The sequence below is a fragment of the Culex quinquefasciatus genome, chromosome 1, assembly GCF_015732765.1.
Source record: "Culex quinquefasciatus strain JHB chromosome 1, VPISU_Cqui_1.0_pri_paternal, whole genome shotgun sequence".
Lineage (NCBI taxonomy): Eukaryota > Metazoa > Arthropoda > Insecta > Diptera > Culicidae > Culex > Culex quinquefasciatus.
In genome coordinates, this window is record NC_051861.1 from 24,401,637 (window position 1) to 24,428,093 (window position 26,457).

The 26,457-nt window shown below is 35.3% G+C and overlaps 1 protein-coding gene and 7 non-coding genes across 9 annotated transcripts in view; 5 read left to right on the plus strand and 3 right to left on the minus strand.

Moving 5' to 3' along the window:
- LOC6039090 (polypyrimidine tract-binding protein 1) overlaps window positions 1-26,457 on the minus strand; it is a 466,473-nt gene that overhangs the window by 411,153 nt on the left and 28,863 nt on the right. For both annotated transcript variants that reach the window (XM_038249980.1, XM_038249979.1), the window contains exon 2: window positions 17,867-17,900. The gene's annotated coding sequence lies outside the window, so the exon portion shown is untranslated. The remainder of the gene's footprint in view (window positions 1-17,866; window positions 17,901-26,457) is intronic.
- Window positions 5,858-5,930, plus strand: Trnak-uuu. Its single transcript has one exon. It is a non-coding gene; the product is annotated as a tRNA-Lys (tRNA).
- On the minus strand, window positions 6,023-6,150 carry Trnal-caa. Its single transcript has 2 exons — window positions 6,113-6,150; window positions 6,023-6,067 (listed from the first exon to the last, which is right to left on the minus strand). It is a non-coding gene; the product is annotated as a tRNA-Leu (tRNA).
- Window positions 6,698-6,771, plus strand: Trnai-aau. The gene has a single exon. It is a non-coding gene; the product is annotated as a tRNA-Ile (tRNA).
- On the plus strand, window positions 7,499-7,570 carry Trnaw-cca. The gene has a single exon. It is a non-coding gene; the product is annotated as a tRNA-Trp (tRNA).
- Trnag-ucc lies at window positions 7,711-7,782 on the minus strand. The gene has a single exon. It is a non-coding gene; the product is annotated as a tRNA-Gly (tRNA).
- On the plus strand, window positions 11,458-11,529 carry Trnag-ucc. Its single transcript has one exon. It is a non-coding gene; the product is annotated as a tRNA-Gly (tRNA).
- On the plus strand, window positions 18,730-18,801 carry Trnaq-cug. The gene has a single exon. It is a non-coding gene; the product is annotated as a tRNA-Gln (tRNA).

A 26,457-nucleotide genomic window follows, 5' to 3' on the forward strand; every position in this document is an offset into this window, starting at 1 on the left:
GAGATATGGCCACTTAAGTGAAATTGATGCACTTTTTTGAAGCCGGATCTCACTTAAATGTATGTAAACTATGTCCGGCTCCACTATCCGACCCATTGTTGGTTAGGTTATCAAAAGACCTTTCCAACGAGTCCAAAACATTGAAGATCTGGCAACCCTGTCTCGAGACATGGCCACTTAAGTGATATCGATGTACTTTTTGGAAGCCGGATATAAAAAATAGATGAAACTTGTGTACAGCCATTGTTGTGAGGGAGGCTCCAACCACATAGGTGGATTAAGTTAGTTTTTTTTAATTTGATCCGTGATATCGAATCCGAAGTTCTTTTTCGACAGCTCGTAACGACAATTTATATTTTTCTTGATTTTCACCGAAACATTTTTTTAAATATTTCTTGTCCTTAATGGTCATGACTCATGAGATATAAATTGATTTTTAAAATAGTAGTTTATGCAACAAGCTACAGAAAGAAATATTATTCAGCTCGAATCATACAAATCCAAAAAGAATAATCCAAAAATAAAATAAATTTAAAAACGACCAAATCAGAAAAAATATAAAATTTCGCAAATATTTCATCATTTAAGGCTTGCTATCAAACAATTTATACCAAATAGTAATGGCGAGTCAAAAAATAAACAATTACACTCCAAACCAAACCCTTATGCCAAAATAGCTACCAACCTCCAAAAATGACGGAAAACCCGTTTTTGCGAGGTTAGCCAAATTTACACACAACCAATTTCACTGTAGTTTGCGTTCACCGCAAACAAACAACATTCCATCCATCCTAATAGGCCAGAGAAAGACCACACAAATTGATGCGCCCAAAATTGCTCGCGCAAGGGTGCGTTTAGCGGGGTTGCCCCACCTCCCTCCCTTATCTTCACCTCCCCCACCAACGAGTCACATTGGCGTACGTAATTTGATTATGTTTATTTTCAATCACGGGGACGTTCCCGTTCCCTCACTTTCATGGGGGCGGGGTTTCGGTGGTGGTTCCCCTTCCGGTGGAAAATTCATCAACCATCGACATGCACCACGAGCGAACAAACAGAGCGACAACACAAGGTTGATGGGAAAATCAACCTCCAGGTTTACCTTTTTTTTGTGTTGCTGGTTCCACATTGAGTTGTGGGTTCGGATGAGGGAGGGAGGGGGTTAAAACAAGACCAAAATTGCCCCCTCGAAATATGAGTGCGAAAGTCAACGATCGTGTGTCACGGTGCTGCCTGTGACTCTTTGTGATCCTAATGTTAAGGTTTTTGAGTTTATTCAAAATACCAAACGAACCATTTTTTCTAACTTAAATGAAGATAGCAAAACTCATCAAAAGCAATTTCAAAAAAAATTAAACATTGCAACAAACAATAAACAAAAACTTTTGTCCGCTAAGGGTCACACTCTAGCCTAGAGGAGTGCTCGTGGTGATAACCGTTGACGATGGACGAACCAATTAATTACTTAAATTTGATTTTCCCTGTCCCACCACGTTGCTTTGTTGTCCTCCCCCGAAAGCTAGCTCCAAAATAGCAAGCCACTGATTTTGGCTTGTTGCAACAACGCCATACGAGCGCGGTTCATGGTTTTTCGGTGGAAGCCCCCGGCTGACTGAGCCAGTGGTGATAGTAAACAAAACGCAATAAAGCAAGTCCCTATTTTTTTTTGTGAACAAGTACCATTACATGACCGATATGGTGGTGCCATTTTTTGTTGGATTTGGTTGTTGCATATTTTAATAATTTTAAAATTGGGTCCCTCAAAAGATCCGAAAAAAATCATCAAAATTATAAACTCTATGCAAAACAAGTGCGCAACAGACTCGGATTTTAAATGAAATCAGTTCAATTAATATTCGACCATAAAAATACAACAATTTCACTTAAGTGACAATATCTTGGCAGAGTTGTTAGATCTTCAAACTTTTTACTGTTTCGTGACGGAGGAGCGGTACGACCCCTTCCATTTTTGAACAAGCGAAAAAAGACATGTTTTTCAATAATTTGCAGCCTGAAATGGTAATGAGATGGAAATTTGGTGTCAAAGGGACTTTTATGTAAAATTGATGCCCAAATTGATGGCGTACTCAAAATTCCGGAAAAAAACTTATTTTTCATCGAAAAAACACTAAAAAAGTTTTTAAAATTCTGCCATTATTCGCTACTTAAATGTAAAAAAAAATTGGAACAAGTAATTTTAAGGGAAATTTAATGTACTTTTTGAATCTTCATTGACCCGCAAGGGTATTTTTTATTTAGAAGAAAATATTTAATTTTAAAATATCGTGTTTTTCTAACATTGCAGGGTTATTTTTAGAGTGTAACAGTATTCTACAAATTGTAGGCTAGACAAGTATAAAAATTTTGATATATAAACATAACGGGGTTTGCTTGCAACCATTAAGAAAAATAAAATTGCGAGAAAAAAGTTTTGAAAAACTTGGTCGTCGTCGATCATGGCCGTTAATCATCACCCGCGAAAAACACGGACTACGAAACAAAGGGAAACGCAAAAAGACCGATTGGTCCGATTTTCAACTTTAAATAATTAATTATTTGTGAAATTATCCAAAACTCAGTTGATCCTTTCGAAAAAATTCTCTTGAAAATTTAGAAATCATGACCAATATTAAATATTTCACCGTTTTGAAAATCTTATTTGTCTCTTTAAAACCAACTTTAAATGACCAAAAAGCAGCAAAAACAAATTCCATGTTTAATTTTTTTGCAGTGTACTTCTCAACTTTACCGAAGCCACCAAATCAATAAAAAAAAGCCCTCAAAAGATACAGATTTTTCAATTTTTACATGCCATTTGTGTATGCACCAAAAAGTTTCAGCTGGATTAAAAAATACAAAAAAATAAAATAAAAAATTGATTTCGTAGACAATGGCTCACATTAACGGTTTGAATATGTGCTAAAAATTTGGCAAGATATTGAGATTGTGTCACGTTCCCCAGAAAACCATTCCCCCGAATACCATTCCCCAGAAATCCATTCCCCAGAATGAACCGTTCCCCAGAAAAACATTCCCCAGAATGTATTATTCCCCAGAAAACCATTTCCCAGAATGTACCGTTCCCCAGAAATATTTATCGTGGTGATTATAATTATTTCCAAAATTTCAAAGAAAAAAATCCAAAATTTTCAAAATTTCTGAATGTTTTCAAAAATTTTCAAATTTTCCAAATTTCCAAAATTTCCAAAATATCCAAAATTTCCAAAATTTCCAAAATTTCCAAAATTTCCAAAATTTCCAAAATTTCCAAAATTTTCAAATTTTCTGAAATTTACAAAATTTACAAAATTTACAAAATTTGCAAAATTTACAAAATTTACAAAATTTACAAAATTTACAAAATTTACAAAATTTACAAAATTTACAAAATTTACAAAATTTACAAAATTTACAAAATTTACAAAATTTACAAAATTTACAAAATTTACAAAATTTACAAAATTTACAAAATTAACAAAATTTCCAAAATTTCCAAAATTTCCAAAATTTACAAAATTTACAAAATTTACAAAATTTACAAAATTTACAAAATTTACAAAATTTACAAAATTTACAAAATTTCCAAAATTTCCAAAATTTCCAAAATTTCCAAAATTTTCCAAATTTTCAAAATTTTCAAAATTTCCAAGATTTCCAAAATTTCCAAAATTTTCAAATTTTCAAAAATTTAAAAAAAATCAAAATTTCCCTAATTTCAAATTTTCAAAAAACTAAAAAAAAAGTCATAATCTTTGATTTTTTTATATTTTGAAATTTCTTTTCTCTTTAATTTTGATTGTTGAATTCAAAACTTTTTGATTTTTTTTGAGAATTTTGAAAATGTTTTTAATTTATGACATTTTCGAAGCTTTGGTTTTTTTGACTTACCATTAACAAATTATGATCGTAATATTTAGATCGAAAAATCTCGATCGTGATGCGAGAAATAAAGATTGAAATATTACGCTCGAGTGCAATAATCACCACGTTATCTTGTGTCAGCAGTTATTATAAGGCTAGAAAGGTTTCCCTTCTTTAAAGAAAGGAAAACTTAACTGACTGATACAAGTTGAATTTTACATTTAAAAGGGAGGAGGAGATTTTTCCCTTCTGTAAGGAGGGGAAAAATGTATAGCCTTGTTATTATAACTGCGACACGGGTTTAATTTTCCCTTTTTTAAGTAAAGGAAAAAATACTTGACCACTTACACAACTTTTTAAATTTGTTATCACTAGTCAAGAGAGTTTTTCCTTATGGAAACAAGAAAAAATACAAGAAAAAAAAACTTTAAAGCGAAAATTCAACTTTAAAGAAGGTGAAATTAAACTTGCGTCAGGAGACCTTAAAAGAAAGAAAAATTAATCAGTTATTGTAAGTCAAGAGAGTTTTCTTCTTCCAAAAATGATAAATTAAATTTTGTCACTTTAAATCAAATTTAGAAAATTTAAATAATCATGCAAAATGAGCAATATGCCAATGACTCCCATAATCATATTTTAATTTTAACAAACATTTTTCTTCTTTGCAAAATAAAAATAGCATTCACGGAAAACAAGAAATAAAAAGAAACTGCAATTTATTCGGCATTTGTATAACAAATTAAACATGACTGAAAAAGAAGGGAAAATTTCTTAGAATAATAGAACGAGTCATAAGCCGAATTAACATTTTCTGTTATTTTCTCAAGAATTGCTGTCAAAAAAAAGAAAAATTTCTTGGCATGGATAAAATAACCTTGTCCAATTTTTATATTTTCGAAGAAATTTCAAACAAACTAATATTTGAAACTACTTTGATTTTTCGAGAAAGAAACTTTTCTGGGGAATGGTTTTCTGGGAAATGGTACATTCTGGGGACTGGTTTTCTTGGGAACGTGACACAATCGATATTGAAAATTGTAAAAATTGATGTGTTTAAAACAACTAAGATTTGAAAACTAAACAATTTTTGAGACTTTATTACATATCTGAAGCAACACGAGAAAAGGGAGGATAAGCATTTTGACAGTTTGGATTTTTTTGTTATTTTTCAAGCTTCAGGTGATTTTTTTTTAAATTCAAAGTTTGAAACAATAGATGGCCTTCCCAGCTTCCGTTTAACACAATAGGTTTTGTAAAATATTTGACTATTGCCTGGGAAATTACAAAATAGTTGCAGCTGTCAAAATGCTTATGCACCCTTTTCAAATATTGCTCCAGATATGAGAAGATTGATGTTAGGAAGGCATTAGGCAGTTGGCTTTTGCAAATTGTATTAAAAGTTTTTGTCTCTCTGCTCTGGTCGATATTGGAGGAGGGCAAAAACATCTAAAAAACATCAATTTACTAAACATCAATCTAAAAAAACATCAATTTACTATTTCTGGACCCTGAATTCAGAACCATCATTGACAGTCATTGTCCCAAAAGTGAAAGACACCATCTACGACCTTAACAAGCCTTATTTTCGAAACATAAATTTTTCAAAGTATAATGCTTAAAAAACTTTAGTTTGCTTAAAGAATTATTTTTACAATTTCGAATGGTATTCGACATTTTCTAAACTTATCACAAGCACCTCCTCATTCCATCATTCATCCATGCAAGGAAGCTTCCTCCCCGCTTGCTCTCCCATTCCTTTCTCAGAGTAGCTTCCTCACGATATTCTCAACTCAAAACACAGCACAGCGAGCACAAGTTTATTTCGTTTCGTTCTCCCCACACAGCAACCAGCGACGACGAGACTGCAAAACACGTCACGACGTGTTCAATTTTGCTTTCCTGCTTTGCCTCCGGTAATGGATCGCGTTCTAACGATCTCTCCGGAACGGCACCCCTTTCAAAGCGGTAGCACTGTGAGCGCGCCCACCGTCGTCAAGCCCGGGTAGCTCAGTCGGTAGAGCGTTGGACTTTTAATCCAACGGTCTAGGGTTCAAGTCCCTATTCGGGCGGGTGATTTTTTTTTGTGGAATCATTCAGTAGTTTTTTTTAAGTAATCAAAATAGCTGCTTGATGGTAACGTAGAGCGAGCAAAAAAAAAATCTGTCAGAAGTGGGATTCGAACCCACGCCCTCAGAGAGGACCAGAACGCTCACTGTCGAACCGGAGGGTAGAACCCCGGCAAGATTTTACTCTTGAGTCTGGCGCCTTAGACCGCTCGGCCATCCTGACATGTGTGAATGTCGGTCGGTCACAGTGGCGAAAGTTAACTCTGCTTACTGAGTGTGTGTATTTCAACGAGCCACTTGAATGAGTCACTTATTCTAGCGATAGAGCGACCGTATAATGCGGTACAAGTGGGGACGCTCTGATAATAATAAAGCAAAAATGACATGCGCAGTAGACTTGGCGGCGAGCTGGCGAGCGAGAGAATGAATGGATGTGGTAATGAGGTGTCAAAGGCCAACTTGAGTCGGAATGGAAGAAGATTCCGTCGCATTGCTGGAAGGGTGAAGATGTCGTGCAGGCAGGCAGCAAGTAGACGACATGTTCACCTTGACCGGTTTACCTACATCAACGGGCTGACTTTGGCGAAGGTATTATCGAAGTCAATTTTCGTCATTATGTTTAAAGGTTTCGCGTGCGTTAAGGAAACCTTAATTAGTGAAGCATGGCCCGTGGAGCATAAGCGATGGAAATTGAAAGTGACAGTTTTAGCAGCAATCGACGGTTCGTTTGACGGAGCTTTGTTTGTTTTATGAAACAAAATAGAACAAGCGGCCCCATAGCTCAGTTGGTTAGAGCGTCGTGCTAATAACGCGAAGGTCGTGAGTTCGATCCTCTCTGGAGCCAAAGCACTTTTTTGTGCAGCTAGTGGATTTTTCATCACTTTGAAAAGTGTTCTATTCTGTAGCTGATGAACCACCCAAAATGCCACAACTATCACTTTGCTGTTCATGGCAGCATGAATATCACCATCATCATCAGCTACAAGGGCAAAAATTTACCCTGTGGTCAGAGTTCTCTCTGGTATGTTGTAGCAGTCTCAACTGCCCAAAACGACAACCAATTTTGAGTTCTTGGTAAACATTTGCTCTGGGTGGAACCAAAACCACTACGCTTTCAACCCCGTTTTGTCGATGACAACAACAATGACCATCCCCATCATTGAAATAGTGGTGGTGGTGGTGACACCAACATCATACTCTTGCTCTGATACATGAATGCAGCTGGATGATGTGAGAATCGAAATTGATTGATTGACTCTGATAGTGTTTTTTTTTTATTCGATAAAAAAAAACAAACACTGGAAACAACATTTAAAACGTAAAAAGCTTCAAACTAACAGTTACATCACTTTCAAACGTTAGTCGAGCTACCAATAAAGCTAAATAACCATCAGTACAACCCACTTGTGTGTGTGTCGGTTGAGTGGTTATTAGTGTGTGGTGTGAGCTCGAGAACTTTTTATCAGAGCTTGTTAGTGTTTGCTTTCTTCGCTAGTGATTAGATTAGACGTTTATTTCAAAACGTAAAGCAGAGAGTGCGTTTGGAAACGTGTATTCAACAAACACCACCTGACTCCGTGGCGCAACGGTAGCGCGTCTGACTCCAGATCAGAAGGTTGCGTGTTCAAATCACGTCGGGGTCAACTGAAAGGAAATCTTTTTTTATGTAATTTACAATCTTTAGCCAGTGTTGTCACATCTCTTATCATATTTTAGCTAAAAGTTCAAATGGTAAGGTTCTACGAAGAAATATAACCGACGTGAAAGACAAAAAAAAGAATCCTGCGTCGGCCGGGAATCGAACCCGGATCAACTGCTTGGAAGGCAACTATGCTGACCATTACACCACCGACGCCCCTGCTGGAGAAGTTATACCCGTTCCAGCTGAACCATTTTTTCCTCTCCGATTATGGTTGTTATCAGTTCAAATAATACATCTGTTTAGATTCAATTACACACTCTTCAGAGAAAGAGATTCATACTTGGTAAATAAAAGAATGAAAACAAGTAAACCCGGCACAAACTCGCGAACCAATCTGAATAACAACATTGTTTGCCAAGTCTCCCCGAACCCCGCCGAAAAAAAAACTGTTGAATTACCCTGGAGCGACGCGTCCGACGTGGTTGTGATGTATTTATTTTCTCGACAGGTAAAATTGAATTAAAAATCCTTCATTTTTCCATAACATACAAGCACATATAAACACACATATGTCAGCTGCAAACCACGTGCACACCACACGTTCACCCACGAGTCACTGGAAGGATGAAAGCTGTTTTTTGGAGGTAAATATTTGTCCGAAAACGGAGGTTTTTAACTCACTTTTTTCTCACTCCCACTTTCAGTTTCAGTGAAACCTTTTGATATTGGGTTGAAAGCAAGGACGAGAACGTCGAAAATACTGACAAAAGCAAGACATATTTGCATTCAATAAAAATCATTTACAGCAGAGCAATTCTCTGAGATTTCGGTAATTCGATTTATTTGTATATTTTAATCCGGCTGAAACTTTTTTGGTGCCTTCGGTATGCCCAAAGAAGCCATTTTGCACCATTTGTCCATATAATTTTCCATGCAAATTTGGCAGCTGTCCATACAAAAATGATTTTCAATCAAAAATCTGTATCTTTTGAAGGAATTTTTTGATCGATTTGGTGTCTTCGGCAAAGTTGTAGGTATGGATATGGACTACACTGAAACAAATGATACACGGTAAAAAAAATTGGTGATTTTTTATTTAACTTTTTGTCACTAAAACTTGATTTGCAAAAAAATACTATTTTTATTTTTTTTTATTTTTTGATATGTTTTAGAGGATATAAAATGCCAACTTTTCTGAAATTTCCAGAATGGGCAAAAAATCTTTGACCGAAATATGATTTTTTGAATCAATACTGATTTTTTCAAAAATCGAAATATTTTAAACGGGCCAAACTTTCAATATTACGCCCGTTTTGAATGTTAGTCTTAATTTTAAATTTTTTAAATATTTTTTTTCGAAAAGATCGGAAAATTTCACGAATGTTTCATATTTTAACATTGCAAATCGGACCATGCCTAGATGAGAACTTGATTTGAACAGAAATGTAATTTCTGCGACCAAAAACATCGTTCCACCTTTTTTAAAACGACTGCCCCCGCGGAATTTTTGGCGAATTATTTTTTACACGCGAAAAAAAAGTTGGAACGATGTTTTTGATCGCTAAAATTACAGGTTTGATCAAATTAAGTTCTACAAAGTTCTAGAATTATCTAGACATCCTAACAAATCACTGGAAAGAAAAATCATCTTGATTTGTTGAGTTAGGCCCGAGAACAATTGGGTACTAAAGTCCTATGTCAATTTTTATGTACAACGGTAAAAAACACGATTAAAACCATTTCTGATCACTTTTTTCATTTTAATGCAAATTTTTTTGACAAGACAACATTTTTCGATGGATCAACTATGGTCCCCTTGGAACGAGCTGTCAAGTAGGAGCTTTTCTGTCAAGAAGGACCGCGAGGTTAATTTTTCAAAATTGATTTAAAAATCCATTTTAAACTCATTGTGCTCGTACAAAGGGTCATTGTACTCAGAAAAATAAGCTTTATCGTTGTAAACAATAATATCAGCAATCTAAGCTTCATTTTAGGACCCAATTGAGTTGAGGTTACCGTTCCAACTTTTTTGGAGCCTTGGGCGTTGGAATATTAACCTTTGCATGGCAATGGTCCTCTAAAACATATCAAAAATTAAAAAAATAAAAATAGTGTTTTGAGCATGAGCATGAGCATGAGAGACCACCCATGGTTGTCCTTCTCCGTTGCTGAACAGGACCATAATATCCCATCAGCACAACCGGTCACACGCTTCAACGATCAAATGATGTTTCCTTATCAACAGCATGAATGAATGCGCTGAAAAGATAAAACATCACGATTATCAAAACTAGAGCCGGTGCGAATAGGAAACAGTCATTGGCCACCAACGGCGCCCGCCATGTCAGTTTGTAGATCTCGAGGGAATGGGACGGGAATGTTAGTTAGCACAGGCTGCTACCAAGGGTGGGTTCTATACGATATCCACACCCCGCGTGTGCCGGAAAACTACTTCTACTTGGGATTTTGTTAGTGGGTAAGGGTAATGGTCAGGATTCAACATAGAGGATGATGATGCGACCCAATAATCAATAAATTTTGTTTAATGGTGTGATGTATTATGCATTCTCAAGGCAATCAGTCGGAGTATGCGGATGAGACTATTACCGGTTATTTGGTGTTGAGTTTAGCATAAATGATTTAATCTTAGACAGCCGGCTGTGGAAAGATAAAACGAAATAAAATGCGAAAACGCGAAACCGCCCGGATTGAAATACACGCACAATCGGGGGGACAACAGAGACGGAAACGGCAACGAAAATCCTGCGTGAGGACCGCGACGCACACCGTTCAAATTCTCCAACGCAACTCATATCAAAAATAAAAAAATAAAAATAGTGTTTTTTTTTGCAAATCAAGTTTTAGTGACAAAAGTGAAATTAAAAATCACCAAAAAATTTTTAACGTGTATAACTTTTTCAGTGTAGTCCATATCCAAGTTTTAGACTCGTTGGAAAGGTCTTTTGATTACCTGTCCAACGTCCAATACTCTCCTCAAAGCGTCATATTTTCTCAATGAAAATGAGTTCGAAAAAAACGGACTGTATTGATAATAGCTTAAATTGAATATCTTCTAGGTTACAAGTTTTATGCGTTATTTAACAGAAATCATATTTTTTTTACAGATTAATAGAAGATTCTTTGAATGCAACAAAGTAATCGAACTTCGGGCAATTGAAACTTTTAATGATCGATACTGGACAGTTTCCTACAGTAAATTGTATGTAAATTTGGTAAAATTTCATACTCACAAATATTCTTTATGTTTCTTCTTCTTTAAATTTCTGGTTTGGTTCAATTGTTTCAAGTATGAAAGTACCTCATTTCTCACGTTCTGATTGAAACGGATTACATTCTATAGCCAATGTTCTCCAGTCACTCACATACTCCCACACATCACATCCAATGCTTTATTACCTAATGTTTGAATGTTTCTTTTTTTTCTCCCACGCGCACCGCAACTTTGCAAAATTTGCTTGGAGTATTTACTTTTACTCATTGTTTTACGGGCTTCAAACTTGTACCGGGGAAAAAGCACGAGTTCATTTTTTTTTTTTTTTGCAATTTGGCGGTAGAGCTGGTGAGTTTGAACAAGGAACCGATCCTTCCGGGAACGTGCCGCCCGGCGCAGCACAGCAAAACCCAACCACACCGGAATTGTTGTTGTTGTTGTTTAATTATTTATTTTCGGCAGCTTTAACCTTCGCGGTCATTCGCTGCCCACACCGGAATTGGTTTTATTTGATTTTAATTCCGTGAGAGAGCGGGCGCCGAGGTGGACCGATTGTGGCGCGCCAATTCTGAGCATGGAGAACGTTTGGAGTTGGCAGAGGCTGTTTGGCGTCGTACTGCTGGAAACAATTCTTCAGCAAAATGCAGAAATATATGGCGTCGGTGGTGTAATGGTCAGCATAGTTGCCTTCCAAGCAGTTGATCCGGGTTCGATTCCCGGCCGACGCAGGATATTTTTGGATGAAGGAGGCAAAAGTTTCCAACTGAGAAGATATTCTCACATTGAAAAAAGAAATTTGATCGAAACTTAAAATAATAGGTACACAGAAAAAAAATATGGTACTATTTATTCATCAGGATTTTGTGTCAAAAAATGGTGTTATCTTACACCAGAAAATGTTGAATTTTCATCAGTTTCTGGTGAATATTCATCAGGTTCACATTTTTACACATTTTGTCGGTAATATAACTTAAAAAAGAGTTAATATTCAACCTACCAAACCTACCATTTAAACTTTTTTGCTGTGTATTTCAGAGATTTCATTGGATATTTTGACAAATACCATTTAAAACAAATCCTGTTGGAAAATTTATACTGAAGCAACAGGGTAAAAAAAAGATTCTAGTTAAACGATCTCATTAGATTCCTGTCCAACGCCAGCCAAAACTCACTTTCCCAAACAGAAATAGGAAAAAGAATGTTCCCGGTTAAGTGGCAATGACGGCAGCGCGAAGATTTTCCAGCATCAAACGAATTTATTAGCACAAGATTTTTCAACCCTCTCCGAAAAAGAAAATTCATTAACGAAAGAAGCGCAGAAAAAACACCCTCATCGCTTAATTAACTTTCCGCCGTGGTGCCGTTCTCTCACCTGGACAGGATAAAGTGGTTTTCCTATCCCTTTCCCCCCTCTACCTCCCTTACCCCGCTAGCAAGCCCTCCAGGAAATCCAACCCGAAAGTGTATTAGAATGCGGATGTGCAGGCTGGCCTTTTTACGCTTTCTGGACGGGAATGCTGTTTTCAACCGTTCGTCACCCCGCCTGGGGGGGGAGAAAACTATAAAAGATTTCACCGCAACTAATACCACTACTTGAGATTCTTGGATAGGCCGCTTGAAATGATTTTTTAAAGCTTAAACAGTACACGGAAACTTTTTTCCTAAAAATAATATTTTTAATTGACTTTTTTTAAACTAATAATTTTAATATTGAATTATTTCAAACAAATTTTCGGGTTCTTTTCTATTTATACTAGAGCAACATTTAGCAATTTGAAATAAATCTATTTATTCCCATTTTGATAATCAGCCTATCAGCACTTTTGCATTAAATTACAACTCTCAAAAGGGGTCATTTAAGGCTGTTTCAAAAATAAATTAACAACTAAAATAAACCTTAATAACACTGCAAAATTACAAAAGTATTTGAAAAAGATCGTATATTAAGAATGGGAATAAATTCTCTAAATATCATTAAAATACTAATAATAATTGTATTTTTAAAACAAGAATAACATTTTTATAAACCAACCAGTTATTTTTATTAATTTTATTGATTTGCAAGATCTGAGCTGTACTTGTTTATTGTATTTTACAGGCATTCTTTAAGACTATACAGTACACAGAAAAAAATATGTGAATTTACTCGACACGGAAAAAATGAATCACATGTAAACTCAGTTGATGTAAACTTTAGATTCGACGTAAACGGTTGAATCACACGTAAAATCATGTTTTTACGTATAATTTGTTGCAAATTTACATAAAATTGCACTTAAATTTAAATGTTTAATGACGTGCAAAAGTGTTACATCATAAATGATGTAACATTCGGAAATATTTTTTTGTGTGTATGTAAAAAAAGTATTTACACCACTTGGGCACTATGCACATTTTGTGATAAAACATGTAAACAATTTAAAGTTTGACAGAAACCTTGTATTACGTTTTGTTCAGAAACTCACGCCGAACATTTTGCTACAAAAAGCTCATGAAAAGATGATTTCTATAAAAAGTTATATAACAAATACTACTACAAAAATTAAAAAAGGTGCAAAAAAAGTTTGTACACTTTCGAAAAATTAACATAAATAAAGTTATTTGTTGACAAATCACCACGAATCCAGTCTCCCAACTCCAGATAGGCATCCTGGACTGATTATAAAATAAATTGGATTGAATAAAAAGTTTATTAACTACTGAGTATAAAAGTTTATATAACTCTGGAAATTTTATATAAAACTTATCTAAACTTAATATTGCAAACTTTTGATTTAACTAAATGTCAATATATTACCATAGAATTGCTAAATAAACATTTTGGAGTGGGTATAACACCGTTTGGAGGTCTTTGTATCGATAGAATAGATGTATCGTTGGAATTTCGTACTAACCCGGAATTACGTCGTCGGGAAATCCGCCGGCATCCGAACCGGTGCACGATTCACAATTCAACCTATGTGGCATCGGAAAGGGCATAAAATTTCCGATCTTTTGATACCCAAACATCTAGGTTTTCTATTAAAGCCACGTTTTTAAATACCTGAGCAAAAAGTAAGTTTGATCCACGAGAACAAAAATTACGAAATTCCATAAATTTTTGGCAGGTTGCTCAAACGAAACCATAACAACGATTTTACCTAGGTATTTAAAAACGTAGGTTTTATGGAATCACAAAAAAATCGTTGTCTCATTTTTGATTGAACTACTCTAAAGTGATCTCAAATTTTTAAATTCTAAATGGCGGCCAAAATGATGGTGATAAAATATTGAAAAAAAAAGATTTTTATTTTATTTTTAAATGGGCAATAAACCATTCAAATTTGACTAAAATGGAGTCGCAGAACTCGAATTTGATTTTTAAAGCAAGAATTTTTTTTATTGTTTTTTTGATCATTCGATTATCCGATGTCCCATACAAACCTTCGGAAAATCGAAACTTCAGAAAATCGAGGCTTCGAATAATCGAGTCTGAACTGTAATTATAAAACATTATGATAAAAAAAATGGCTGTGTCCCAAAAAACGCGATATTGCGAGAACCCTCTGGAACAATGTTTTCAAGCAGAGCAATTCTCTACGAAATCGGTCTTTTTTCTTCAATTTTAATTTTTGTATTTTTTAATCCGGCTGAAACTTTTTTGGTGCCTTCGGTATGCCCAAAGAAGCCATTTTGCATCATTAGTTTGTCCATATAATTTTCCATACAAATTCGACAGCTGTCCATACAAAAATGATGTATGAAAATTCAAAAATCTGTATCTTTTGAAGGAATTTTTTGATCGATTTGGTGTCTTCGGCAAAGTTGTAGGTATGGATACGGACTACACTGGAAAAAAATAATACACGGTAAAAAAAATTGGTGATTTTTTTATTTAACTTTTTATCACTAAAACTTGATTTACAAAAAAACACTATTTTTAATTTTTTTTATTTTTTGATATGTTTTAGAAGACATAAAATGCCAACTTTTCAGAAATTTCCAGGTTGTGCAAAAATCACTGACCGAGTTATGAATTTTTAATCAATACTGATTTTTCAAAAATCGAAATTTTGGTCGTAAAATTTTTCAACTTCATTTTTCGATGTAAAATCAAATTTGCAATCAAAAAGTACTTTACTAAAATTTTGATAAAGTGCACCGTTTTCAAGTTATAGCCATATTTAAGTGACTTTTTGAAAATAGTCGCAGTTTTTCATTTTAAAATTAGTGCACATGTTTGCCCAGTTTTGAAAAATATTTTTGAAAAGCTGAGAAAATTCTCTATATTTTGCTTATTCGGACTATGTTGATACGACCTTTAGTTGCTGAGATATTGCAATGCAAAGGTTTAAAAACAGGAAAATTGATGTTTTCTAAGTTTCACCCAAACAACCCACCATTTTCTATCGTCAATATCTCAGCAACTAATGGTTCGATTTTCAATGTTAATATATGAAACAATTGTGAAATTTTCCGATCTTTTCGAAAAAAATATTTTTGGAATTTTCAAATCAAGACAAACATTTTAAAAGGGCGTAATATTGAATGTTTGGCCTTTGTGAAATGTTAGTCTTGATTTGAAAATTCCAAAAATATTTTTTTCGAAGAGATCGGAAAATTTCACAAATGTTTCATATATTAACATTGAAAATCGGACCATTAGTTGCTGAGATATTGACGATAGAAAATGGTGGGTTGTTTGGGTGAAACTTAGAAAACATCAATTTTCCTGTTTTTAAACCTTTGCATTGCAATATCTCAGCAACTAAAGGTCGTATCAACAAAGTCCAAATAAGCAAAATATAGAGAATTTTCTCAGCTTTTCAAAATATTTTTTCAAAACTGGGCAAACATGTGCACTAATTTAAAAATGAAAACTGCGACTATTTTCAAAAAGTCACTTAAATATGGCTATAACTTGAAAACGGTGCACTTTATCAAAATTTCAGTAAAGTACTTTTTGATTGCAAATTTGATTTTACATCGAAAAATGAAGTTGAAAAATTTTACGACCAAAATTTCGATTTTTGAAAAATCAGTATTGATTAAAAATTCATAACTCGGTCAGTGATTTTTGCACAACCTGAAATTTCTGAAAAGTTGGCATTTTATGCCTTCTAAAACATATCAAAAATAAAAAAATTAAAAATAGTGTTTTTTTGTAAATCAAGTTTTAGTGATAAAGTTAAATAAAAATCACCAAATTTTTTTACCGTGTATTATTTTTTTCCAGTGTAGTCCGTATCCATACCTACAACTTTGCCGAAGACACCAAATCGATCAAAAAATTCCTTCAAAAGATACAGATTTTTGAATTTTCATACATCATTTTTGTATGGACAGCTGCCGAATTTGTATGGAAAATTATATGGACAAACTAATGATGCAAAATGGCTTCTTTGGGCATACCGAAGGCACCAAAAAAGTTTCAGTCGGATTAAAAAATACAAAAAAAATCGAATGACCGAAATCCTAGAGAACTGCTCAGCAACGAAAAATTCTGAAAAAAAATCGTTCAGATCTCGCAATTTGCAATAAACTGAAAAACGGCCTGTTTTCACAGAAAATATCGTCACTATCGTGCTATCTTGTCGTTTGTCGCTTTTAGACGTTTCGAGAAAAACGCGTTTTAATTGTTGACCCTCACAATAACAATAACAAACACGTTTTGTTTGGTTGACCATTTCGTGCTTTTTTCCCAAAGTTTGGTTTATTTTCATTGCCTAGGTCTCGAGTTATAATTACAATTGTTTACGGCTGTCGAGCTTGTACGTGTGTCAAACGCGTTCTGATCTGAAATTTCTTTGGCCAGTTGTCGCACCTACATCAATTTTCAGGGTGTGTCAAGTTAGCATGACAAGATTGAAACTTCTTTCATATGAGGAGCGACAACAATGCACAGAGTTTTGAAGCTGTCAATTTGCCAATATGTTGGAATTTAAAAATCATATTTTGGAAATTATTACAAATTCCTCCCTAAAAAACTAGTTTTAAAAAAATAAACATAAAACTCCGGATGACTCAAAAAAGTACTATAGAAAACCCTAATTTTGAATTTTAAGTGGAAATTCAAAAGCCTTCCGTGTCTAGTTCAGCCCACCTCCTTAACCAGCGGTTTTCTCACTCACCGAAAAAAAATGAAAATGTGTTCATGACATGCATTCTTCAGGTGGTGGCCGAGAACAAAGAGCAGGCTGACGAGTCCTGGCCGAAGGATTTTCCACTAATAATGTTCAGCAGCTTATTGCAGTTTTCGTCAGAAGCAGGCAAGAGTGCATGCATTTTCTCATTCTCAATTTCGCCCTGCTGCTGCTTACTCGCACCTCATTTTCTCCACCCACGCCTTTTCTACGCCATCATCAGGAAACTTGAAGGGTACGGTGTCCTATTGTCGATAGCGTTCAAAAACTTGCATGTGAAATTTATAGCAAAATAAACAATTTTTACAGATCAATTGATTGAAAATAGGACCGAAATACGTTCAAATCCCCTCTAAATAGTGCGGATCAACGGCCGTCGAAGGAGAGTAAGCTTTCAAGAAAATTAAAATTTAGAATCAGGCACTAGGTGAGCTGGCAAGAAAAGGGTGTTGCGAGAACAGAAAAAAAGAGTCAAATCTAGTGTACAGGAAGGAAACCTTAGAGTGCAAAAAAAAGTCCGGAAAGTAGCTCAGTATGAAGTCGAGTCGAGAGGGTTATTAGATACAAGATTGATGAGAATCGAAATTTTCCAAGTCAGTACAGCTCTCAGCACACCAAACCCCCCGGCATTCCCCAGGCTACAGAACTGCTGATAATGACAAATAACGTGCGATGCATGAATCAAGCCAAAACTAATCTGCTAGAGTGGGTGTTTAGATCATCTTCGATAGGTTGGGGTGTGTGTAGTTCGTAGTTTAGTATGCACTAGATATAGATAGATGGACTTCCAAGGCACTTTTAGGATAGGCAAACACACACACACATCAAGAGATTTGCGAAAGAGGGTTAAAAGTTGCAAAAAACCAGTTGAAAAGTTTGCGAAGTGAAGATTTGGTCTGATTTGGCAGAGTGGTCTGAGTGAAGTAACGTTAAGCTTACTTACCTCAGCTCGACCGCTGGAAAACTGGTAGGATGAACTGGAAAGAAAAAAACAATGGTTGTGATTAGTTTTTTTAAATTCAATTTTCATACAAAATTTTAACGATCTTTCTCATGCATTCTGCTTTAAAATGGTCAGGCCTACTGCGTAAAGTTAACCGCATGGATGATTCGGTAGGATTGAGTTTGAGCACTACCTAACAGAAGTCCAGGGTGACAACTCAAATCTCATGTTTCAATGAATACAAATGATTTCAAATAATAATCCATTTTTAGAACTAGAGTTAATACAACAGCAAAGTTTATTGCTTTCTATTTTTGGCTTTATGCTATTGCTATTTCAAATCTAATATGTAGAAATAACGATAAATCCTGCTAACTAACTGGATAGCGGTAATTTACGTTCCAATTGGACCAGTCCACCTTGTTGGGTTCCAATTAGTGCTCGAACCGCTCCCAGGTAAATTCGAAACATGCCCACGTAGACCGTTACAACAAGCAACAACGCGAAATTAATTCGTCCACAGGCCCCAGCCAAAAATCCCTACCGTGAATCCCTGCTCATCATCCACAGGATCCATCCAGTACGGCGCAATGTACGAGTCGAGTTGGGGGATGACCGCTCACAGTACGAAATCGAATTATGGTCGACGGTTATGCGATTGTAGTTCTGTCAATCAGATTCGGTTGGAAGTTGGGGCTCACCTCAAGGTGATTACAGATCTTGAGTGGTCATCTACAACTGAGGAAGGTTGTTTCAATATCTTGATTTCAGATTAGATTTTTGCTAATCTTTCCATTTGTCCTATTGGGATAAGCAAAATGAAATGATACAGCTGACAAATTAGATTGAACTGTCAACAACCTGGTTCTATGGTGTAATGGTTAGCACTTTGGACTCTGAATCCAACGATCCGAGTTCAAATCTCGGTAGAACCTGTAAGCTAGATTTTTTATGCAGTACCGAGCATGACCTCGTCAGAGAACCTCCAGCCATGAATAATTGAAAATCCTAATTATAATTAATTAATTACTTAATCAAACTCGTTCAACAAAATCACTCCATTGTGTAGAGTTCATCTCGTTCCGCTTTTCGAAACGCAAACGACCACCGCCAAACAACATCGACTAGAATCACTATTATTGTTATTGTTATAGACAAAAGTCCCGGGTGCTCTATTTTGGGAAGGGGCCACCTTTTTGGCGCGCAAACGTGCCTTCGTCGTTGCGACGATGTATGCAAATAGAGTCCTTACCCCGCCGCCGTTACGCCATGATGATTGGTGAAAATCGCTGATCTTTGCCTCCTTCTCTACCCAATAGAACAAGGACGGTTGACGTGGAACACATGTTTCGGTTCCTCCTCTAGGGCGCTGTGACGAGGAATCGGGCGCCATAGGTCGTGCCACGGGGCAGGGTTTGTTTGCAAATTATCATATCGTTACGGGCCGTTGGTTGGTAAAGGGAGGTTTGACTCAACACGTTGGTAGTAATGTCGCTCCGGAACCGTTCCGTAATGACCGGTTCCAAGGTGTGGCTCTGTAATGGGGTCAAAATTTCACGAAGTTTAACACGTCGCAGGGCAAGTTTTGGTTTTTTTTTGTTGAACCCCGATTGTTCCGGATTGTGGTTCCCGGTCACGGAACGGCCACCGGTGAACACGGGTTCCAACGTCGAAATTGGCCGTGCGACGTGTCAAACTTCATCATTTGTGCCGGAGAAATCAAAGCAACAATTTTCACGAAACAAAAATTTAAATCGCAGAAGTTAGCTCCGAATTTCATCCCTGCTACATTTGGCTCCCCTCCTGACAACAAAGTTCCCAAACAACCGGCTCAAACAGTGCCCCATCAGCAAATCCCCAAACGGGGGACCAGTTTTTCGGCTGCCGACGAGCAGGATGATTCTCCACAGCTTTTTGATAAGGATAATGAGCATAACAATGGTGAGCAATTCTCTACGAAATCGGTCTTTTTCTTCAATTTTATTTTTGTTTTTTAATCCGACTGAAATTTGGTGCCTTCGGTATGCCCAAAGAAGTTGTTTTGCATAATTTTCCATACATTTCCTACATTATAGCAATTCAAAATCTGTATCGATGTGAAGGATTTTGATCGATTTGTAGGTATGGATACGGATACACGGAAAACATAATACGGTAAAATTTGTGATTTTTTATTTAACTTTTATCACTAAAACTTGATTTACAAAAACACTATTTTTAATTTTTTTTTTTGATATGTTTTAGAGGACATAAATGCCAACTTTTCAAAATTTCAGGTTGTGCAAAAATCATTGACCGAGTTATGAATTTTTAATCAATACTGATTTTTCAAAAATCGAAATTTTGGTCGTTCAACTTCATTTTTCGAAAAAATTTGCAATCAAAAGTATTTAGTGAAATTTTGAAAGTGCACCGTTTTCGTTATAGCCATATTTAAGTGACTTTTTTGAAAATAGTCGCAGTTTTTTATTTTTAAAATTAGTGCATGTTTGCCCAGTTTGAAAAATTTTTGAAAAGCTGAGAAAATTCTCTATATTTTGCTTATTGACTTTGTTGATACGACCTTTAGTTGCTGAGATATTGCAATGCAGGTTTAAAAACAGGAAAATTGATGTTTTCTAAGTTTCACCCAAACAACCCACCATTTTCTATCGTCAATATCTCAGCAACTAATGGTCCGATTTTCAATGTTAATATATGAAACAATTGTGAATTTTCCGATCTTTTCGAAAAATATTTTCAAAATTTTCAAATCAAGACTAACATTTTAAAAGGGCGTAATATTGAATGTTTGGCCTTTTGAAATGTTAGTCTTGATTTGAAAATTTTGAAAATATTTTTTTCGAAAAGATCGGAAAATTTCACAAATGTTTCATATATTAACATTGAAAATCGGACCATTAGTTGCTAAGATATTGACGATAGAAAATGGTGGGTTGTTTGGGTGAGACTTAGAAATCATCAATTTTCCTGTTTTTAAACCTTTGCATTGCAATATCTCAGCAACTAAAGGTCGTATCAACAAAGTCCGAATAAGCAAAATATAGAGAATTTTCTCAGCTTTTCAAAAATATTTTTTCAAAACTGGGCAAACATGTGCACTAATTTTAAAAATGAAAAACTGCGACTATTTTCAAAAAAGTCACTTAAATATGGCTATAACTTGAAAACGGTGCACTTTATCAAAATTTCACTAAAGTACTTTTTGATTGCAAATTTAATTTTACATCGAAAAATGAAGTTGAAAAATTTTTACGACCAAAATTTCGATTTTTTGAAAAAATCAGTATTGATTAAAAAATTCATAACTCGGTCAATGATTTTTGCACAACCTGAAATTTCTGAAAAGTTGGCATTTTATGTCCTCTAAAACATATCAAAAATAAAAAATTAAAAATAGTGTTTTTGTAAATCAAGTTTTAGTGACAAAAGTTAAATAAAAAATCACCAAATTTTTTTACCGTGTATTATTTTTTCTAGTGTAGTCCGTATCCATACCTACAACTTTGCCGAAGACACCAAATCGATCAAAAATTCCTTCAAAAGATACAGATTTTTGAATTTTCATACATCATTTTGTATGGACAGCTGCCAAATTTGTATGGAAAATTATATGGACAAACTAATGATGCAAAATGGCTTCTTTGGGCATACCGAAGGCACCAAAAAAGTTTCAGTCGGATTAAAAAATACAAAAAAAATCGAATGACCGAAATCCTAGAGAACTGCTCTGGTGTGTTACACACTACTGGTATAGTGATTACATTATCCCCTGCTCAACGATCTCGTCGCCGTCCTTGTTGTTGTGGGCTGGAGTTTTACAACAGTCGTCGTGCAAATCTGCGATGGGGTGTGCTCCGCACTGGGGAGCACAGTTTTCCCACAGCTTTTCCATCAGCATCGTTTGTCGGCTTTTCCCGGAGACGACGGCGATGATGATGTGATGACATGCCACGTTCGTCGTACATTTGAAACTATTTTTATAAGGGATCCGGGAAAGGGATTTTGAAATGAGGACTCATTTTGGCGTTGTGATTGTAAAATTTTACGGATGCCGCAAATCTAGTTAAGGGGTGGATCGGTTCGATGTTGTCCTCTTGTGGTAGGCTGTTTTCCAAATAAATGACTCGTTAATATCTGTTACAGCTTAATTTGGAAAACGTGAGGAAGTTTGAACAAGAGGACATCAAAACAACTAAAAAAAACTAAAAAACGAACTACAAACTCTAAACTCCAAAACGAAAGCCCTTTTTAACCGCAGGACGCAAACTTAATTCAATCTTGTTTGAAGTGGGTCCACTTTTAATCTTTTCACTCCCGAGCCAAGTACCCACTTGCGCTCACTCCATTCCGGATTAACGAGCAGCCGAAATTAACTCGACCCTCTTCAGTCACTGGCCGCCACTGTCCGAGAGCGTCAAAATGGCCAGAGCAAGCCACCTTTTAAGCATAATTGCTTTCCCCGGAACACAGTTCGGAACAATGCTTGAAAAATTCATTTCCAACTTGGGAGAAAGTGGCTGACCACAAACGAAAAAGAAGAGAACAGCAAAAGTCGAAAGAATTTACCTATTTCAAAGCTTTCAAGAAACAAGGACCTGCAAGAAACAAGAAACGAAACAAGAACAAGGCGGGAGAAACAAGAAACAAGAAAACAAGATGGTGCTGCTGAAGATGGACTTAAGATTTACAAGAAACGAGGGTGGTGGTGGCGACTCAGATGAAATTTTGAATTGCGAACAAGAAACAAAATCGAATGTGGAACAAGAAACAAGAAACAAGAAACAAGAAACAAGAAACAAGAAACAAGAAACAAGAAACAAGAAACAAGAAACAAGAAACAAGAAACAAGAAACAAGAAACAAGAAACAAGAAACAAGAAACAAGAAACAAGAAACAAGAAACAAGAAACAAGAAACAAGAAACAAGAAACAAGAAACAAGAAACAAGAAACAAGAAACAAGAAACAAGAAACAAGAAACAAGAAACAAGAAACAAGAAACAAGAAACAAGAAACAAGAAACAAGAAACAAGAAACAAGAAACAAGAAACAAGAAACAAGAAACAAGAAACAAGAAACAAGAAACAAGAAACAAGAAACAAGAAACAAGAAACAAGAAACAAGAAACAAGAAACAAGAAACAAGAAACAAGAAACAAGAAACAAGAAACAAGAAACAAGGCTAAATAGTTTTTTTGCTTTAAAGTTTATGATGAGTAGTCACCCTGTGCTCGAACTCTCTTTATCCTTCCCAAAGCCAATGGGTTTTTGTCGTTCGTGCATTTTTTATCAGCGTAATGAAAGCCATTACACACACACACACACAAACACACCACTCACCCACACAGAGTTACATTGTTTCTCTCTTCAACGGAACATCCTTTAGGCAGCCCTGGTCCATTTCTGGCCGCACCAAGCCAGCAGTAGGACTCTGCTGTTTTCGTTTTCGATTTCGCAGCAAAACCGCAGCGCTCCGTTTTGACCGCAAGAAGTGGTCAGGGGCCAAGATGCTGCCGCCGGAATAATCCCTCCGAAAGTCCGAGAAGCAACTAACAGCACGGAACCGGCGCTTGGTTTGAGAAATGAACCGGTTAATAATTTATCGCTTTAAGGGAATATCCGCAGAACACGATTAGAAATTCATGGGAATATAAATGTTTTACTCACGCTCTCTCTGCTTGGAGTCTTTGTGGGGGTGCGTTGTGTACATTTGCTACACGTTTGTATTTGTAAGGATTGTATCGTTACACAGAGCGCAACAGAAAAAAAATAAACCCAAGAAACTATAACCACTTGTGCTTAGTGCTTCTGGCAGGAGTTATAGTTGTGGGCCAATTCGTAACGACAGCACCAGCAATGGAACGATTTCAATTGAGTGGTACACACTTAGGTTCGGAATGACCACATTTCCTGCGGGGGTGGTAATGGAAAAACTGCCAAAATCAAATTAATGAACCGGTGAAATTGTTCTAGCTGTTGGAGGAAAAGGTGAATAAAAATGGACTGCAGAATCTAAGATATAGCGGGTTTGCATCAAAGTCCTCACAGTGAAAAAAGGTGGATTTTGGAAGGTTGAAAAACTGATGGTTGAATACAGTGAAACCTTTTTACGCGATGCGTTACGTTTTTGTCGATTTCTCTAGAATGACGCAACATTTCTGCAATCTTCTAAAAGCAGTTTGTAGCATTTGTTCACATCTACAAAACGCTTTTGGGGCATGCAAAAATATTGTATGGTTTAAGAGAAATCAACGAAATAAAAAGCGTAACGCCACCGCGTAAAAAGAATTTTCTCTGTATTACCTCTTTTTCGAGTTATACGACCCTATACTAGAATTCCAAAAGCATTTTCTCAATATGTCATCACCGGCATTTTGGCCGCATTCATGGAGAGCAATTCCATGTCAAATAGAGAATCAATTGTACCGGACCCTCTCCAATTTCAATGAAACTTTGTAGACATGTTATAATACGCTTATGTAAGCCATATTTGTGCATATGGAGCCAATTTTACTCGATAATGACATTTGGGAAGGGCGCAAGTGTTCTAAATATTTTTTATTTCGTAATTTAAATACCTCGAAGCCGTTTCATCGTATCAAAAAGTAGTCAAAGACAAACTTGTAGGAAATTTGACGGGCTTTCCGAAAAAAATACACCGAAATAAAAAAACACGCCACTTTTATAAGATTTTAATTTTTTTATGTTTAAAAGTCATGTTTGAGTGTGAGCCCACGATTGTTTTTTATCATTGTTTTGTGAAAATTGTCTTAAATGTTACAAAAAAGACTCACTCAAAATGCAGGATGGAGTAACTCACATGAACAAAACAAAAATCATTTACTGAAAATATTTTTTGACAATCGGGAATCGATTCTCCAGACAATTTTACATAAAAGTCTCCATATTGACCACTGAGCAATTCTCTACCAAAACCGGAAATGGATTTTATTTGTATTTTTTGATTTGGCTCAAACTTTGTGGGGGCCTTCCCTATGACCAAATATTTTGCGTCATTGGTTCACCCATACAAGTCTCCATACAATTTTGGCTGCTGCCCATACAAAAATTGTATGTAAATATTCAAACAGCTGTAACTTTTGAGTGAATTTTCTGATCAATTTGATATTTTCGGCAAAGTTGTAGGTATTGTTGAGGATTTTTGAGAAAAAAAATAGGTACACGGAAAAAAAATTTGCAGATTTTTTATCAACTTTTTTTTCACTAAAACTCAATTTCCCAAAATACTTATTTTTTTATTTTTGAAATTCTTTAATATGTTTTAGGGGACAAAAATCCGCAACTTTTGAGCCATAGAGAAACATGGTCAAAAAATCCGCCGAGTTATGAATTTTTGACAAAATAGTGATTTTTGTAAAAACGAAGTTTGAAACAATTGACATTAATTTTAATGCAAAATTGAATTTGCAATTGAAAAGTACTTTACAGATTTTTTGATAAAGGGCTCCGTTTTCAAGATATAGCCACCAAAAGTTTGATTTAAGCGAAATATTTGCAGTATTTCAATTTTTAAAAATAGTGACCATGAGTGACCACTTCTAAAATTTTTTTTGAAAAGTTCAGAAAATTTTCTATAAAATTGTCTAAGAAACATTGAAGATTGGACCTCTGGTTGCTGAAATACAGCGGCTTAAAAATAAACACGAAAATTGAAGTTTTCTAAGTCTCACCATTTTCTAATGACGATATCTCAGCAATTAATAGTCCGATTTTCAAACATTGAATATTACGCCCATTTAAAATACTAGTCTTGATTCAAAATATTTTTTCGAAAAGATCGAAAAATTTCACGAATGTTTCATGTATTAACATTGAAAATCGGACCATTAGTTGCTGAGATATCGTCATTAAAAATGGTGTGTGTTTTTGGTGAGATTTTTTTAAACTTCAATTTTCGTGTTTCTTTTTCTTAAAGCGGCTCTATCTCAGCAACCCGAGGTCCAATCTTCAATGTCTCTTATACAATTTTATAGCAAATTTTCAGAACTTATCGAAAAAAAAATATTTTTAGAAATGGTCTCTCATGGACACTATTTTTAAAAATTGAAAAACTGTAAATATTTCACTAAAATCAAACTTTCGGTGGCTGTATCTTGAAAACGGAAACCTTTATCAAAAAATCTGTAAAGTACTTTTCGATTGCAAATTCAATTTTGCATAAAAAAATAATGTCAAACTTGTTTTTACCTAGAACTTCGATTTTTCCAAAAATCACTATTTTTTCAAAAATTCATAACTCGGCAGCAGATTTTTTGACCATGTTTCTCTATGGCTCAAAAGTTGCGGATTTTTGTCCCCTAAAACATATCAAAAAATCTCGAAAATCAAAAAATACGTATTTTGGGAAATTGAGTTTTAGTAAAAAAAAAAGTTGATAAAAAAATCTTCAATTTTTTTTCCGTGTACCTATTTTTTTTCTCAAAAGTCCTCAACAATACCTACAACTTTGCCGAAGACACCAAATTGATCAGAAAATTCACTCAAAAGTTACAGCTGTTTGAATATTTACATACCATTTTTGTATGGACAGCTGCCAAAATTGTATGAAGACTTGTATGGGTGAACCAATG